Source organism: Panthera tigris, chromosome B1 (genome assembly GCF_018350195.1).
Source record: "Panthera tigris isolate Pti1 chromosome B1, P.tigris_Pti1_mat1.1, whole genome shotgun sequence".
Classification (NCBI taxonomy): Eukaryota; Metazoa; Chordata; class Mammalia; order Carnivora; family Felidae; genus Panthera; species Panthera tigris.
In genome coordinates, this window is record NC_056663.1 from 130,601,367 (window position 1) to 130,617,367 (window position 16,001).

At 37.6% G+C, this 16,001-nt stretch overlaps 1 long non-coding RNA gene across 2 annotated transcripts in view; it reads right to left on the minus strand.

The window, feature by feature from the left end:
* The window catches only part of LOC122237990, a 260,209-nt gene extending 246,966 nt beyond the window's left edge, over window positions 1–13,243 (minus strand). For both annotated transcript variants that reach the window (XR_006216864.1, XR_006216863.1), the window contains exon 1: window positions 13,141–13,243. This is a non-coding gene — a long non-coding RNA (uncharacterized LOC122237990). The remainder of the gene's footprint in view (window positions 1–13,140) is intronic.
* Window positions 13,244–16,001: the final 2,758 nt, after the last annotated feature.

Below are 16,001 nucleotides of genomic sequence, written 5' to 3' on the forward strand. Positions count from 1 at the left end.
CTCACGGTCCGTGAGTTCGAGCCCCGCGTCGGGCTCTGGGCTGATGGCTCGGAGCCTGGAGCCTGCTTCCCATTCTGTGTCTCCCTCTCTCTCTGCCCCTCCCCCGTTCATGCTCTGTCTCTCTCTGTCTCAAAAATAAATAAACGTTAAAAAAAATTTAAAAAATAAAATAAAATAAAAAAAACAATATCATACTGGCACAAAAATAGGCACGTAGATCAATAGAACAGAGTAGAAAACCCAGAAACAAACCCACAATTATTTGGTCAATTAATCTTCAACAGAGGTAAGCATATCCAGTGGGATAAAGACAGTCTTTTCAACAAATGGTGGAAAAAAATGGACAGCAACATGTAAAAGAATGAAACTGGACCATTTTCTTACACCAAACAAAAAAATAAATTCAAAATGGATCAAAGACCTAAATGTGAGATCTGAAACCATAAAAATCCTAGAAGAGAACGTAGGCAGTAACTTCTCTGACATTGGCTGTAACAATTATTTTCTAAGCAGGTCTCCTGAGGCAAAGGAAAGAAAAACAAAAATGAACTATTGGGATTACATCAAAATAAAAAGCTTCTGCACAGCAAAGGAAACAATCAACAAAACTCAAAGGCAACCTACTCAATGGAAGAAGATATTTGCAAATGACATATCTGATAAAGGGTTAAGATCCAAAATATGTAAAGAATTTATACAACTCAACATCCAAAAATCAAATAATCTAATTTAAAAATGGGCAGAGGACATGAACAGACATTTCTCCAAAGACATCCAGATGGCCCACAGGCACATGAAAAGATGCTCATCATGACTCACCATCAGGGAAATGCAAATCAAAACTACAATGAGATGTCACCTCATACTTGTCAGAATGGCTAAAATCAACAACACAAACAATAACAGATGTTAGAGGGGATGTGGAGAAAAAGGAACACTTGTGCACTGTTCATGGGAAGGCAAACTGGTGTAGTCACTATAGAAAACAGTATGGAGCTTCCTCAAAAAGTTAAAAATAAAACTACCCTATGATCTAACAATCACACTACTGGGTATTTAACCAAAGAACACTAATTCAAAGGGATACAACATGCATTTTTATAGCTCCATTATTTAACCATAACCAAGATATGGAAGCAGCCCAAGTGTCCACTGATGGATAAATGGATAAAAAAGCAGTGGTTGTGTATACACACACACACACACACACACCAAAAAATATTATTTAGCCATAAAAAAAGAATGAAATCTTGCCATTTCAATGACATGGATGAAGCTAGAGCATAATGCTACCAGAGCATAATGCTAAGTGGAATAAGTCAGTCAGAAAAAGACAAATATCATATGATTTCACTCATATGTGGAATTTAAGAAACGAAACAAATGAGCAAAGGGAAAAAAGAGAAAAACCAAGAAACACACTCTTAACTATATAGAGAACAGTCTGATAATTACAAGAAGGGAGCTTGGTGGAGAGATGGGTGAAATAGGTGATGGGGATGAAGGAGTACACTTGTGGAGATGAGCACTGAATGATGTATGAAGTGTTGAATCACTAAATTGTACACCTAAAACTAATATAACACTGTGTATTCACTAGCTGTAATTAAAATAAAAACTTAATTTGTTTTGTTTTTTGATTTTTTGAGAAAGAGAGAGAGTGAGTGGCAGAGGGGCAGAGAGAGAAGGGGATAGAAAATCCTAAGCAGACTCTTCTTTGACAGCGGTAAGCCCAATGCAGGGCTTGAACTCACACTGTGAGATCATGACCTGCACTGAAGTTGGACACTCAACCAACTGAGCCACCCAAGTGGCTCTAAAATAAAAACTTATTAAAGAGAAGAAATGGAACGATTTAGAATAAAATAACTAAATTAAATAGGACCCCATTCTGGTTTTCTTCCTTTGTCCCCAACCCTGCTTTTCCTGCACCTATTATCACCTGATATAGCGTATGCTTACTTTTTCCATTTCTTGTTACTGCATATGTACTATGTATATATAATGTGTATGTGCCATCCACATTTCACACGTTTAATACTTTTTTAGTAACAGGTGATCAATATCATAGATACATCAGAGATCCTACTTTGAGTAAAATTTAAGATTTTAAGATTTAAGATTTAATAAGGCTAAAGATTTAAGATTTAATAAGGATATTGTAGGCCATATGGTATGATTTATTTCATGAGATCAATGACAATAGGTAATTAATTACACACTTCATGCTCAAGGCACTGAGTGAAATAAATACATGCATAAACTCATGATACTTATAGCAGTTCTAGAAAGTGGATCTTACTATATTTTATTGATTTAAAGATATACTTTTTTCACATTTCTGTTTTTATTATCTATATGCTATCAAAATTGAAATCAGAATAACTGTCACTTCAAACATTTTAGAAGTTACGTGAGTTTGGAAAATATAAGAAGGAAAGGAATTGAAGAGAATATCTTTGTTTAAATAAAGTAATAAATTACCATGTTTACCACTGTGTAACTTATAACAAAAATCTCAAAAATGAAAAAATAAATTTGCCATTAACATAGTTTGTAGCACAGAGGCTGATGTGGGTCTTGACCCCACAAACTGCGGGATCATGACCTGAGCTGAAATCAAAAGTCAAATGCTCAACCAACTGAGCCACACAGGCATCCCTTCATAGTTTGTAGTTTTTTCTCTGTCTTTTCAGGAAAAAAAAAGTGTTCATGATTCTCCAAAAAGAAAAACCACATTCCACACCACCTGTATCATGTATAATATGTGAAACATTATTTGTCCAGTGCTCATGTGAGACTCAGCTGTGCAGGAGAGTGACTCGAACAACTAGATCATGGATCCTGAGTGTATCATCCAAGGTGAGAAGGTCAAAACTATGGACATAGACATGGATAATTTCTAAGCAGGAGTCAAAAGTTAAATTTCTGAAATCCAAAGCGAGTAAGGGTTAAAAGACAGGGAGTTGCTGTCCAAATAGCTACACAATGCAGAGAACATGGTTAGAATCAAAGATGGAGTTCAGTGTGGGGAGGACCAGAATGGGCAAGGGGTCAAAGCAGAATCTGCCAATATACACGGTGGCTTGAATTCAGGGTTTAAATCAAACTAAAAACAGAAGAAATTAGTTGTAACTGGAGAGGAGTTTAAATTTGGGCAATAGAGCAAAAGCACTAAGCATGAGTAATTTTTAATTGTAGGACACAGCTGTGTGCCCCACAACTTCTGCTCTTTGGAACAGATATGCCTTTGAGATACAGTCCACTGTACGGGGAGGCGATATTGGTGATTTCACTTGGGTGGGTCCTCCTGGAGCACTAATAATTCTAAGAGCCAATATCTGCCTAATTAAACAGATAAAATTCAAGATCCACTGAGACACTCTTATGGATATTGAGCATAATCTTTGGTGTGTATCTTTTTATAAAGAAATAGTCATGTTAACACATGTTAGCACAATGCACCCAAATGACAGACTACCATGTGCCCCATAATCCAAGGGGATGACATTCTGTCAAGGCTTTTCTCATAACAGCCCTGCATTTATGACACAGCACTATGACATGAACTTTATAAAGTTTGTACTTTATAAAGTTTGTACTTTATAAAGTACATTTGCAGCTACAACCCCCATTGCTTTGTAGGCTAGTCATTCAATTTCCAAATAGAGCTGCCTCAAAAAAAAAAAGCCAGTTTGTAAGGTTTAAGTGATAAGATAAAAATGATACACCTAGACTTATTAATTCATGAATATGAGCACTGTCTTCTAACACAAAAATATCTTAATGGACCTAATCTACACTGGGCAACCCCTATCAGACACTTTTATTGAGCAAGAATAAATGTTCATGAAAAACTGCTCAAAGTTTTTATGTGTTTTGTATTTTTTAAAAAAGAGAATTTAATGATCAATTCCTATATCTACACAACAATGATGATTGATGCAGAAAATTCAGCCTCCAACATGAATATTTTAGCCTGACATATCTCTATTCATTAGATAGATATGGCTTATCTGCACTACTTTAAGAGGACAACACTGAGCCAGAATGAAGATTGTTGCTGCAGCATTTGAAATGTTCACTATAGTTTTAAACTGTTGTTTGGGATATCACTAGTTACTGACTGTAGCTAACCTTTATTAAATGCTTAATATTCATCAGTGTTTTCTTTTTAAGTTTATTTATATGTTTTGAGAGAGAGAGAGAGAGTGCGCACACGTAATTGAGGGAGGGGCAGACAGAGGGGGAAAGAGAGAATCCCAAGCAGTTTCCATGCTATTAGCATGGAGCCTGATGCCGGGATTGAACCCATGAACCATGAGATTATGACCTCAGCCGAAACCGAAAGTGGGATGCTTAACCCACTGAGCCACCCAGGTGTCCCCACCGGTGTTTTTTTTTTTTAAGAGATTGATGTATTTTGTCTTGTTTAACCCATACAACAACCTTCTGAAGTGGTATTACTTTTAATCATTTTACAGGTAAGGAAAAAAGGACTTATGGATGTTACATAAGTTATCCAAGGGGACACAATTACACAGGAACAACAGAAAAGTGCCTCTTTTAGGGAAAGGAGTATGGAGGGCTTGGGTAGTGGGTGGGAAGTGGAAGTTTGCTCACCATAGCATTTCTTACTGTAAATGAATAAATCAGAATTAATGGCAGTGTATCCATTTCCTCAAACTTGAATAACATAAGCCCACTTGGGAAAGATGGATCGGTCCCTAGTGCACATATCAAACTCCAAATATGATAAATTCACCAAATAAATGTATTTGTATCTATGTAACAGGGCTCTTCAACCAAGTGACCTCTGCTCCGTTTAACAGTAATTGTACAACTATGCTGGGAGAAGAATCAATCCAGAGATGAGTTCTTTTAAAAACCAGTTGTTGGGGGAGTGGAAGGGGGCTCCTGGGTGGTTCAGTTGGTGAAGCATGTGACTTCAGCACCACTCATGATCTTATGGTTCATGGGTTCGAGCTCTGCATCTGGCTCTGTGCTGACAGCTTAGAGCCTGGAGCCTGCTTTGAATTTTGTGTCTCCCTCTCTCCCTGCCCTTCCCCTGCTTGTGCTCTCTCTCTGCCTCTCAAATAAATAAAAGCATTTAAAAAATAATTTAAAAAAAGTTGTTTCTTGCTGCCAAGGCATACCTGCCATAATCTAATATTCCATACATCTTTTAAGAATTCAAAAGGAAATAACTGTAAACAGAACTTAAATAATACAAAACAGAAAACCCTGTTAAATATATCTAATGTATGAAATAAAACTCTTCCTTTAGCTAATACTAGGCATACATTGATATATTGGTATATTGGTATATCAGTAGCTACTGAAACTTCAATAATTGTGCTCTTAAGAAAAGAACTATTACCTGGTGCCATGATCTTGGGTTCTGATACCATTCTCCAATAGAAAGAACCAGGGCTCTTCAGAGAAATGGCTGACTCTAGAGCTGGGGCCAGAAGCACCTTAGGGTGCCAGAAAGTAAGGCAGTGCTCAGAGAACAGAAGGAGGGGGTCTGTCAAGGGAACCAAGGTGAAAGAGCTCCTAATGGCCAAAGCTGGAACAATTTAAGCAACAAAATAAATACCTGGTATTAGATGATAATTTAAAACATAAAATAGAGATCCCAAGTCTATACTGATATAAATAAATGATGTAATAAGTAAGCAAATGAGGAAGAAGAGACAATTCTTTATTTTTTCTAAAGTTTATTTATTTATTTTGAGGGAGAGAGAGAAAATGGGGGAGGGCCAGAGAGACAGGGAGAGAGAAAATTGCAAGCAGGCTCCGTGCTGTCAGCACAGAGCCTGATGCAGGGCTTGATCCCATGAACCATGAGCCGAAATCAAGAGGTGGACGCTTAATCCATTGAGCCACCCAGGTGCCCCAAGACCACCCTTTCTTACAGAAGAATCTCTTGTAATTTACATGGATTCTCACTTTTCCAGCAAGTGGAGCTCACATTGCCCCCCTGCCCCACCCCACATTTGAGTGTGGGCTATAAGAGTGACTTGCTTCCAAAGAAGAGAGCAACTACAGCAGAGACAAGGAGGAACTTCAAAGTAGGGAAAGCTGGCAAGCATTGCCTTGGCCAGGTAATTAAGATTAACACCATATTAATAAATGATGGTGAAGGCATGTAGCCTTGCTCTGATGTGATGAGAATTCAGCATCCTGGTCTTTTTCCCAAAACCTAGAACCCCAGGCTAATCATGACAAAGACATTAGACAAACCCACATCGAGGGAACACTCTACAAAATATTCTCTCCAAACTGCCACATTCGTAAAGAACTAGGAAAGATGGAGAACCTGAGGAGACTGACACGTGATGACTAAAGGCAATGCGGTGTCCTGCAGGGACATCCTGGAATAGATAGTGGATATTAGGGAAAAAAAATTAGTGAAATCCATGTAAGTCTGGAGTTCAGATAATAGTAATATACCAATGTTGTTTCCTTAGTGTGACAAAGGTACCACAGTAATATAAAACATTAACAATCAGAGAAATTGGTGGAAGGGTATATATACTAGAACTCTCTGTACTATCTTTGCAACTTCTCTGTCACCAAAAGGTATTCTAACATTAGAAGTTTATTTTTTTAATTTTTTTTATTACGTTTCTTTATTTTTGAGAGGCAGAGAAAGAGCACGAGTGGGGGACTGGCATAGTGAAAGGGAGACACCGAATCCAAAGCAGGCTCCAGGCTCTGAGCTGCCAGCACAGAGCCTGACGTGGGGCTCAAACCCATGAACCGCAAGATCATGACCTGAGCCGAAGCCAGACGCTCAACTGACTGAGCCACCCAGGTGCCCCCAGAAGTTTATTTTTAAAAAGAGAACTATTGCTTATTTCACACTGTGCCATTCTTAAAAGGTATACAATGAAAAATCTTGTATCAGATGCATTCTGACATTTCTAATTGTTCTGCCGTGGTAAGTCACCTTGAAAAGACTGCATTCAGATTCAGCAACCTAACAATTCAATTATATGCCACAAACCATCTGCACTTGGGATGTTGTGAGACACAAGTTCTCTGGCCTCAATTATAATAGCAGGATCCTTTTTTGATCTGACTCCTTTGTTTGTAGTAAAGGCTAAAGCCTGGTAGTAAAAATAAATAAACAGTTAATGAAGAAAAACAAGATCAATAAAACAATCATGTCATTACAGGTGCTCAGCTGAGTCTGGAAGAAAATGAACAAGGAATGTTTTGAGAAGTTGCCTCATAAGAAGAGGGATTGGGATGGGAAGTTATTTATTCATTAAATAACCTATTCAGTAAAAATGTATTGCTCACCTTTGGTGAGCTAGCTAATCCAGAAACAGGGAGAAAGGACAGAACTCCCGTGCTTCTCATGGAAGTCACAATCTGGGGAAAAGACTGACAAGGAAAGGGAAAATTTAAATGCACTGGGAAGTGCTAAAGCCTTTTCCCTCCAATGTTTGTACTTTATAAAATATGCTGGATGCTGTCTCAACATACCACCTCACTCTGCACCATCAGTGGTTACAAATTCAGGGGCCATTCCAGATTGGGAGCAAAAATAATTTTCAGATTAAAAGCTACCTCAAAAAACTGTATCCTTTTTTTTTTTAGAAAGCCATTACTTAATGGTAATTTCTCTGTCTCTTCCAAATATTCCCCTTGCTACCACCATCCAGTCTTTTGTTATTTAACCATTTCATGCCCACTTATGAATAAGTCACCATCGTGAACTACTAGTATAGGCTTATCCTTGAAAGGAGACTTCTGATTCCCAAAGATCTATAAATGCAACCTCTAAGTGTAGAATATGTTTTTACAAGTGCCATGCGGATTTCTTATCTCCTTTGCCTAGCAATCTGTGCAAAACATGTTACCTGATGACTCCTGACCTGACCAGTAAACCATGGCACCATTTGGGATTTCTTTTGTAATCAATTTTATTGAGGAATAAAATATGCTCGCCTTAAGTGTACATTTCAACAAGTTTTGACAAATGAATATAGCCACCAATGATAAAGATATCATTGAGAAAGATATTAAATTTTCTCATCACTCCAAAATTTCCTTCATCCCCCACCCTCAGCCCAACCCAGCCCAATCATTGTCTTAATTCACATAGTCCTGGACACAGGTGCCAAGATAGGATTAGCCATGAAGGAGATTTAGGGGAAATAATGTGAAGGATGTAGGAGAGAGGACTCAGGGTGTGGAGAGCCTGCAGAGAGAGCAATGCAGCTCTGACACCTGTAAAAGAAAAGTGGAATGCTGGAAGAGGGGGTAAAAAGAGATTCTTAGACTGTAAAGTGCAATTCCAAGAAAGCTTTGGCCAGCCAGAGGTGTCCTCAGGCAATTTCCCATTGGAGAACGCCTGTGTCTCTTAGGAATGGACTGAATCCAGATCTCCCCTGTGCTCAGCCATTAACTGGGGATAGTATTTCATGTACGATGTGACACAGTTTGTTTATCTACTCACCTACTCCTATATCCTGTCACTTGATGCACTATTTCTAGTTTGGGGCTATTATAAATAAAGCTGCTATGAAAATTTCTGTATAATTGTTTGTGTAAACATATGCTTTCATTTTGTTTCTAAATATTTATTTTATTTATTTTGAGAGAGAGAGGGAGAGAGAGAGAGAGAGCAGGGGAGGGGCAAAGAGAGAGGGGAGAGAGAGAATCCCAAGGAGGTTCCATGCTGTTAGCACAGAGCGCATTGCGGGGCTCGAACTCATGACCATGAGATCATGACCCGAGCCAAAATCAAGAGTCAGACCCTTAACCAACCAAGTCACCCAGGTGCCCCATATACTTTCATTTCTGTTAGGTAAACACACAAGAATAGGATTGCTGGGTCATATGGTATGTGTGTAACTTTAGAAAAACTGGCCAAACTTTTTTCCCAAGTATGTGAGTCATATATTTTACAAGATTTCCAGTTTCCAGTTGCCCACACCCTCTCCAACACATGGTATTGTCAGTCTTTTCCAGTGTAGCCCTTCTAGTGGGTGCGTAAAGATGTCTCATTGTGGTTTTCATTTGTCTTTCCCTGATGACCAGTGATGAGAAGCATCTGTTCATGGGTTTATTGGCCACCCCCAAGTTTCCCCAGAGTTTCATCCCATGAGAGCATCTGCCCAAAAATCATTTCAATCAGGTGCAGGTGTAAATGAGGTTACTGGGTGTAATCTATTAAGTATAGCTCCTGATGTGTCAGCGTTCCCTACTGAGGGAAGAATAGCAAAATAATCTAAAAAATATAATAACCTCAAGAAGGTTGGAAACCATGTAAGCCATCGTTTCAAAAAATATATATATATACAAAATACTTTTATATGTATTTACATATGTCTATATAAATATACATATATATTTTTCCTTCATTTAACTTCATGTCACCAAGCTAACACACGTTGTCAGTTTATAATTGCATTCAGTGCTAAAAATAATTCCAATAACAGGGACTTAAAATACATATTCTTCTTACAAAACAGAAGTAAACATTTAACAACATTTGTTCAAGAATATTAGTGAAGTACCTGAGATTTTTCTCACCTTTTTTTCAAGGTCCCAAGACGGATGCTCTGACCTCAGCCATTCCATCCCATTTCCGGAAGGCAGAAAGAGGAAGTGGAGAGGAACAACAGTATGGCTCCCAGCTGGGGCAGCCCTTTAAGAGTTGTCCTGGAAGCCCCACCCACTGACTTGTGATTGTATCTTATTAGCCATCTAATTGTAGAGAGGCTTGGAAATGCGAATTTAAACTGGGCATGTTATTGTGACCAAAAATAAACAAAGGTTCTGTTACTCAGTAAGGACAGAGTGGAGACTAAGTAAGCAGCTGGGAACCTGCAGTCTTCTTCCCCTCACACTTGAGGGTCCTAAAAAAATTACCTCAGGGGTGCCTGGGTAGCTCAGTCGGTTGAGCATCTGATTTCAGCTCAGGTCATGATCTCACGGTTCGTGGGTTTGAACCCCACGGGCTCTGTGCTGACAGCTCAGAGCCTGGAGCCTGCTTCGGATTCTGTGTCTCCCTCTCTCTCTGTCCCTCCCCCACTCATACTCTGTCTCACTTTGTCCCTCAAAAATAAATAAATATAAAAAAATACCTTAAATTACTGTTCTCTATTTAATCACTTTTAATTCATGCTTAATACATCTAGCTTCTGTCATGTAACTTCTTTTTCTATATTTAATTTTTTCAGTATATTGTATCCTTTCTGGAGTATTTATCTATAATTAAGTCCCTTCTTTTAAAAATGTCTTCCTTGCTTTATAGAAAATTATGCTGATGACCCACCCACTGTCAGGCTACTCTTCAGCCTCCTATCTTAACTCTTTGCCCCTCTTCTCTTCTTATTTCTATACATTCTCACTGGCAATTATCATTCACACCTGTGGCATCAATTTTAACATAATCTGTCTCCCCCCACCGCCATTGGTTCTTCTTAGCCTCAGATTTGAATTACAAATCACCTACGAGATACCTCCTTGAACTGCCGACAATCTGCTAGATTCTTCTATCTGGGTATCTTACAAGAAAATCAAATTCTAGATTTTCAAATTGAACTTGTCCCCTTTCCTTTCTTTCACCCCAAATCTCCCATAGCTTCTATCCCAGCTGATGTTACAGAATGAATAAAGATAAGGAGCAAAAGACACACCCAAAAAATTATAAATCCCCTATTATGACTCAGAATCAACATTAAAATATTTTTATGCCCCATCTCATTTAATTTTCACCATAACCCTGTAAGAAAGGTACTTTAGTATATGCATTTTATAGTTGCAGAAACTGAGACTTAGAAAAGAATGATTAAAACCAGAGAGCTAATAAATGATATTCTTTCTTAGTCTTGAGTCCAAAATCATTACACTAGGCTGTTTCTCTCTCTTCCCACCCCCCCCATTAAGATATTTAATATAACTTTCCTATGTATCTAACTGCCTAGGGAAAGTGACTCCTACCTCAACCTTCACAAAATTCAGCAAAGTGTACCTTATAAATAAGTTTAAATACTCATATCCCACAGCCATTGATTTTAATGCAGGATCTTAGCATTTCTTGTCCACACTAATACAGATACTTCTAAAAGTCTTCTTACCAGTGTTACCAAATTTTCCTTTCTTCATTCTCACAAAAAAAAGATACTTGCAAAACTGAATTCTGACCATGTCAGTACTTTGATCATATTCCTCCAGTGACATTTTATCATACATAAAATAAAGGCCAGGTCCTCAATGTGATAAATAGCCTGTCATAGCTGAGCCAATGTCTCCTTCTCCCCGTCACCTCACATTTGTCCTATGCTTCAGCCATGAGGTAATACTTGATGACTCACTATCTTTGCATATCCCTTCCCTTCAGTCTGTCTTGACAACTCCTTTTCCTTCTTTGGCATTTGGATCTCATATCATACTCTCTTGGAGACTTCTGGCTCTTCCACACAAATGTATTTCTCTCTCTGTATCTCTGTCTCTCTCTGTCTCTTATGAACCATGGTACTCTACTATATATCCCAATACCTAAACAAGAATGAGACAATCAACTCTGATCTCTCTGAGGTCAACAACTGTGTCTCTCTAAAAGTCTATGAATTTAGTGCCTGAAATAGTACCTGTTGCTAGAACCTCACAGTCAAGTATGAGACATGTTAAAAAATATGTAACAGAGTAAACTATGTCCTACCACAGGATGGACTCAAGATATCATATTAACATAGATGTTATTTATCTGTACCTTGTGTTATGCTATTTCCTCTCCTTCCTCACAATAAGCAAAAAGAATGAAATAGGTTAACTTAGGTTTTGTAAGATGTTAATGATATGAGAAAGAGACTAACTAGTATTACATCTTCTAAACAGCCAGTGAAAAGCAACGGATGTGTTTTAAATGTACAGGACTTCCCTCTTTCCTCATTCTACAACACATGGTATACCTGCTCCTGACTCTCATAATATTAGTTCACTTTGCCGAAGTAACAACAGCTCCAAGTTTCAATAAGTTACTACCACAAATGTTTCTTGCTCATAGATGTTAAATTTAACTACATCTCAACTCCAGGCAAGGCACTGCTCAGTTGGTCTTCTCATTCCAGGACCCAGGATAAAACAGTCACCATCTGAGACTTGTTAAAATAGCCCAAGAGCAAGCTGCTCCACATAATTGCGTCCCATGACTCTGCCACCTCTACTCACATGTACCTCAGCAAATCACATGGCCAAGGCTGCTGATGAGGCACTAAGAGTCAAATGGCAATGGCAATGAGATATAAGCCTCTTACAAGACAGGAAATGATTGCTAACAATAAGGCAACCTACCTCACTAAGTTATTTGTTTTTTTAATTTTTGTTTGCTTGTTTTTTGTAAACAGCACACAGCAGTGGAAAGAGGACTCATCAGAAGTCATGAGGCAAAAACATTTGTCTCTGCTCTTGTCCATCTCATTCAACTTCACTAAGGTTCAGTTTCCTCATTGATAAAATGAAAGGATTGGGCTAGATCATCTGAAAGGTACCTTCTAGTCTGAATTATGTAACCAAATTATTTTATTTTATTTATCTTAATTTATTTATTGTAGGGAGAGAGCACACATATGAGTGGCAGACAGGAGCCGAGGCAGAGGAGGAGAGAGAAAGAGACAGAGAGAGGGAGAGCGAGGGAGAGAATATCTTAACCATGTTCCACGTTCAGCACAGAGCCCGACACGGGTTTGATTCCACGACCCTGAGATCATGACCTGAGTTGAAATCAAGAATTGAATGCTCAACCAACTGAGTCACCCAGGTGTTTTATGTGACTAAATATTTTAGATGGAGTGTAAAGCAAACATAAGAAGATTATGAAGAAACATTTCTTCCCAGTAGGCCACTCAAGTTTTGTGTCACATTATCTCATTCTATCAAGTCACAATTTTTAAGGTCCAGTTCAAACACATTATATCACAGATGTAAACCCTTTTATACTTTATTGTGGGATTTTTTTTTTCTGTCACACATTAGAAGAACCACTTTGCTTATCTCCCATCTGACAAATATGTAAGCCATATGTGCTCATTCTCTTATGAGTTTTTTCAGTTGCAAATAACAGGTATTATGAATACATTTTTGTACACAACAAAGATGATTTATTAGTTAACATACCTACAAAGTCTAGAGGAGGGCCGGCTTCAGGTATGCCTGATTTGATGACTAAATGATTTTACCAAGAATCTTTATCTCAAGACTGACTCCTCTTGTGGTTACAAGACAGTTGCCAGTTGCAACTGAAATAACGGATGCTTTTCCTTCTAGTTCAAGAGGAGAACGCTTACCATCCCAATGATCCACTAAAATTTCTGGGCTATCTTCTGAGTGGATCAACTTTTGTCCAATTCCCTGAACCAATAACCAGTCAGAAAGAGAATATAACTTGCTCTTTAGTTTCTGCCCACACAGATCCCCATGCCTTTACTCAATGGAGAAGGGGTAGAAGGAATACTGGAGGCATAACTGATTGAGCCTATAACAAAAGTCAAAAATTTATAAAGATATTTTAACTATTGCTTTGTAATTAAAATATTTAGTGAGGATATTTGCTTTGTGAACTTTATCAATATTGAGTAATATATCACTATCTTACAGAGAAGAATAAAAAATCCACCACATTTACATATCCACGAACATATTTTTATGCTCTAATAGGAGATATGATAACTAATTCTAATCTGGATTTTGTAAACTTCCAGTGTTTTTTTTTGTTTTTTGGTTTTTTTTGTTTTTTGTTTTTTTTTTACTAAAAGTACCTATTTGAGTAAATTTAAATTATCTAATTTGTAGAAGCACCTAAAAGTCTTTTTGGAAAAAAAAAAGTTTCTCTATAAATGATTAAATATTTGTGAGGGAAAAATATAAATCCACTGTATTACTCCCAGAAATTTCTGTTTATTCTTTTAGCTTGCATTTAAGATCTTAACAATATCATAAACTATTTTGCTAGATTAACTCTTTTATTGACATAAACAGAAGATTCTTGTTTTTGTGGAAATAGGAGACCACTACATTTGAGGAGGAGGAGTCCAAGATTAAAACTACACAGCACCCCACAAATGCCAATCCGTTTCTGGTTTATTTTTATCTCATTAAATAACTTCCTCTTACTTCTCAGGAAAGTAGACCATATGGGCGGTGTGTGGAAGAACTAAACGGGAGGGATGTTTTTGGCTTCTGGAGAATCAGGTCTTACAGATGTGGCTTGAGTCTTTTGTATGAAATATCGGAAATTCCTAGAGCACTGGCCACACTTATTCCAAAGGAGATGCCAAAATGTATTTCACACACAAATGTAAGCGATTTTTGGATTATCTGCTTTTGTTCCTCTCCAATAGCTTGGAAAATTGAGTCAACTGCATGTGAACTTCTTATTCACAGCTAGACAGAATATAGCCTCCTCTGAATTATTCATGCTAATTATGGAGAAGGAAAAAAATTCATGAATAAATTAAATCCACAGATGAACAAAAATATCTGTATTTCCATGGCATATTGCATTTATCACTGAAATAGGATATTTAACAGTATATTGTGTTTATAATGTTTTGTCTATTAAGACTTGGAATTTGGGGGGCACCCAGTGATTAGCAATGGAAGCACACACTAGAACCACAGAAATCAAAAATCACAGTTGGTCATCTGAAAGAATTTAGTGTTTTATGGAAGACAGATAAGAATATTAAGGTTTACAAAACAGTAAGACAATTGCATAGGGACACGAGGGCCGAGAAAGAAGGAGCTTGCAGGAACCAAGATATTTAAGAATAGATAACATATAAGTTGAATGTTAAAGAATGAGTTATCTAGCTGATAAGGAAGGCATACTGAAATAAGGAAACCTCAGAGCTCGCAAAAAAAACAAGCATTTCCATTGAGTTTTGTACAGCTCTGAGTAGCGTGGAAGTCTAGGGGCTTGGCTGTTCCCACAGCCTTAACTGGTATCACAAGAAGTTACGGCAGTTAGAGGACGCCTGGATGTCTCAGTCAGTTAAGTGGCCAACTTTTGATTTCGGCTCAGGTCATGACCTCAGGATTCATGTTGGATTCTGTGCTGCCAGTGTGGAGGCTGCTTGGGATTCTCTCCATTACTCTCTGCACCTCCCCAACTCACTAAATAAATAAATAGATAAATATTTTTTAAAAGTTATGGCAGTTAAGATTAAAGTATTATGCAAAGAACCAAAGCTTCTGAGGACTTACTTTTTAAAGTGTAGATTACTGGATGCCACACCTGATCGATAAATAGGAATACTAGCATTGGTCCCAAGAATCTGCACTGTTAACATATTAACCAGATATTTCAAATGTTCACTAAAATTTGACAATTTGTTCTATGACATTTTAATAACCTAGGAAGTCTTAAGAGATGCAAATTCCTGGGCCCATCAAGACATTGACCTCAGTCATCATTATTTTTTTCATGGTCTCCCAGGTGATTCTAATGTACCAACAAGTTTGAACATCACTTGTCTGAAGGAATGATCAGTCCATTGTTTTTCTTACCTTTTTGTTGACACATCTCTGCAATGACATTTGAGACCAAAAAGTCATAGTTCTTTCTGTAGGTACTAAAACCCATTTCTACTAGTGCCATTGTAATGACAATCTGGTTTTTGTGTTTGTGTTTGCCAAAACTTTGAAACCAACCTTGCAATCTAGTACAACCACCTAATTACGTCTTTATCTAAAACACAATCAGGATAACTGAAAGAATATTAGGGAAAACAAAATCTTTAGGAAGAAAGTATCTGGAAATCTCAAGTGCTGTGTATTGAGATTAAGAAATGATCAAAGAGCTCTGTTTCAGGTGGCTCCAGAAACTTAGTTTCATTAATATATTTTGACAGTCTTTCTATACATGTGAATACGCCAACTAATTTGTGGGTTTTCAAGTATACATCAAGTGGATTTTCAAGCCCACTTTGAGACCACTTTTTCTTATTTGTTATAATTTAGGAAAAACACAGTGTTTT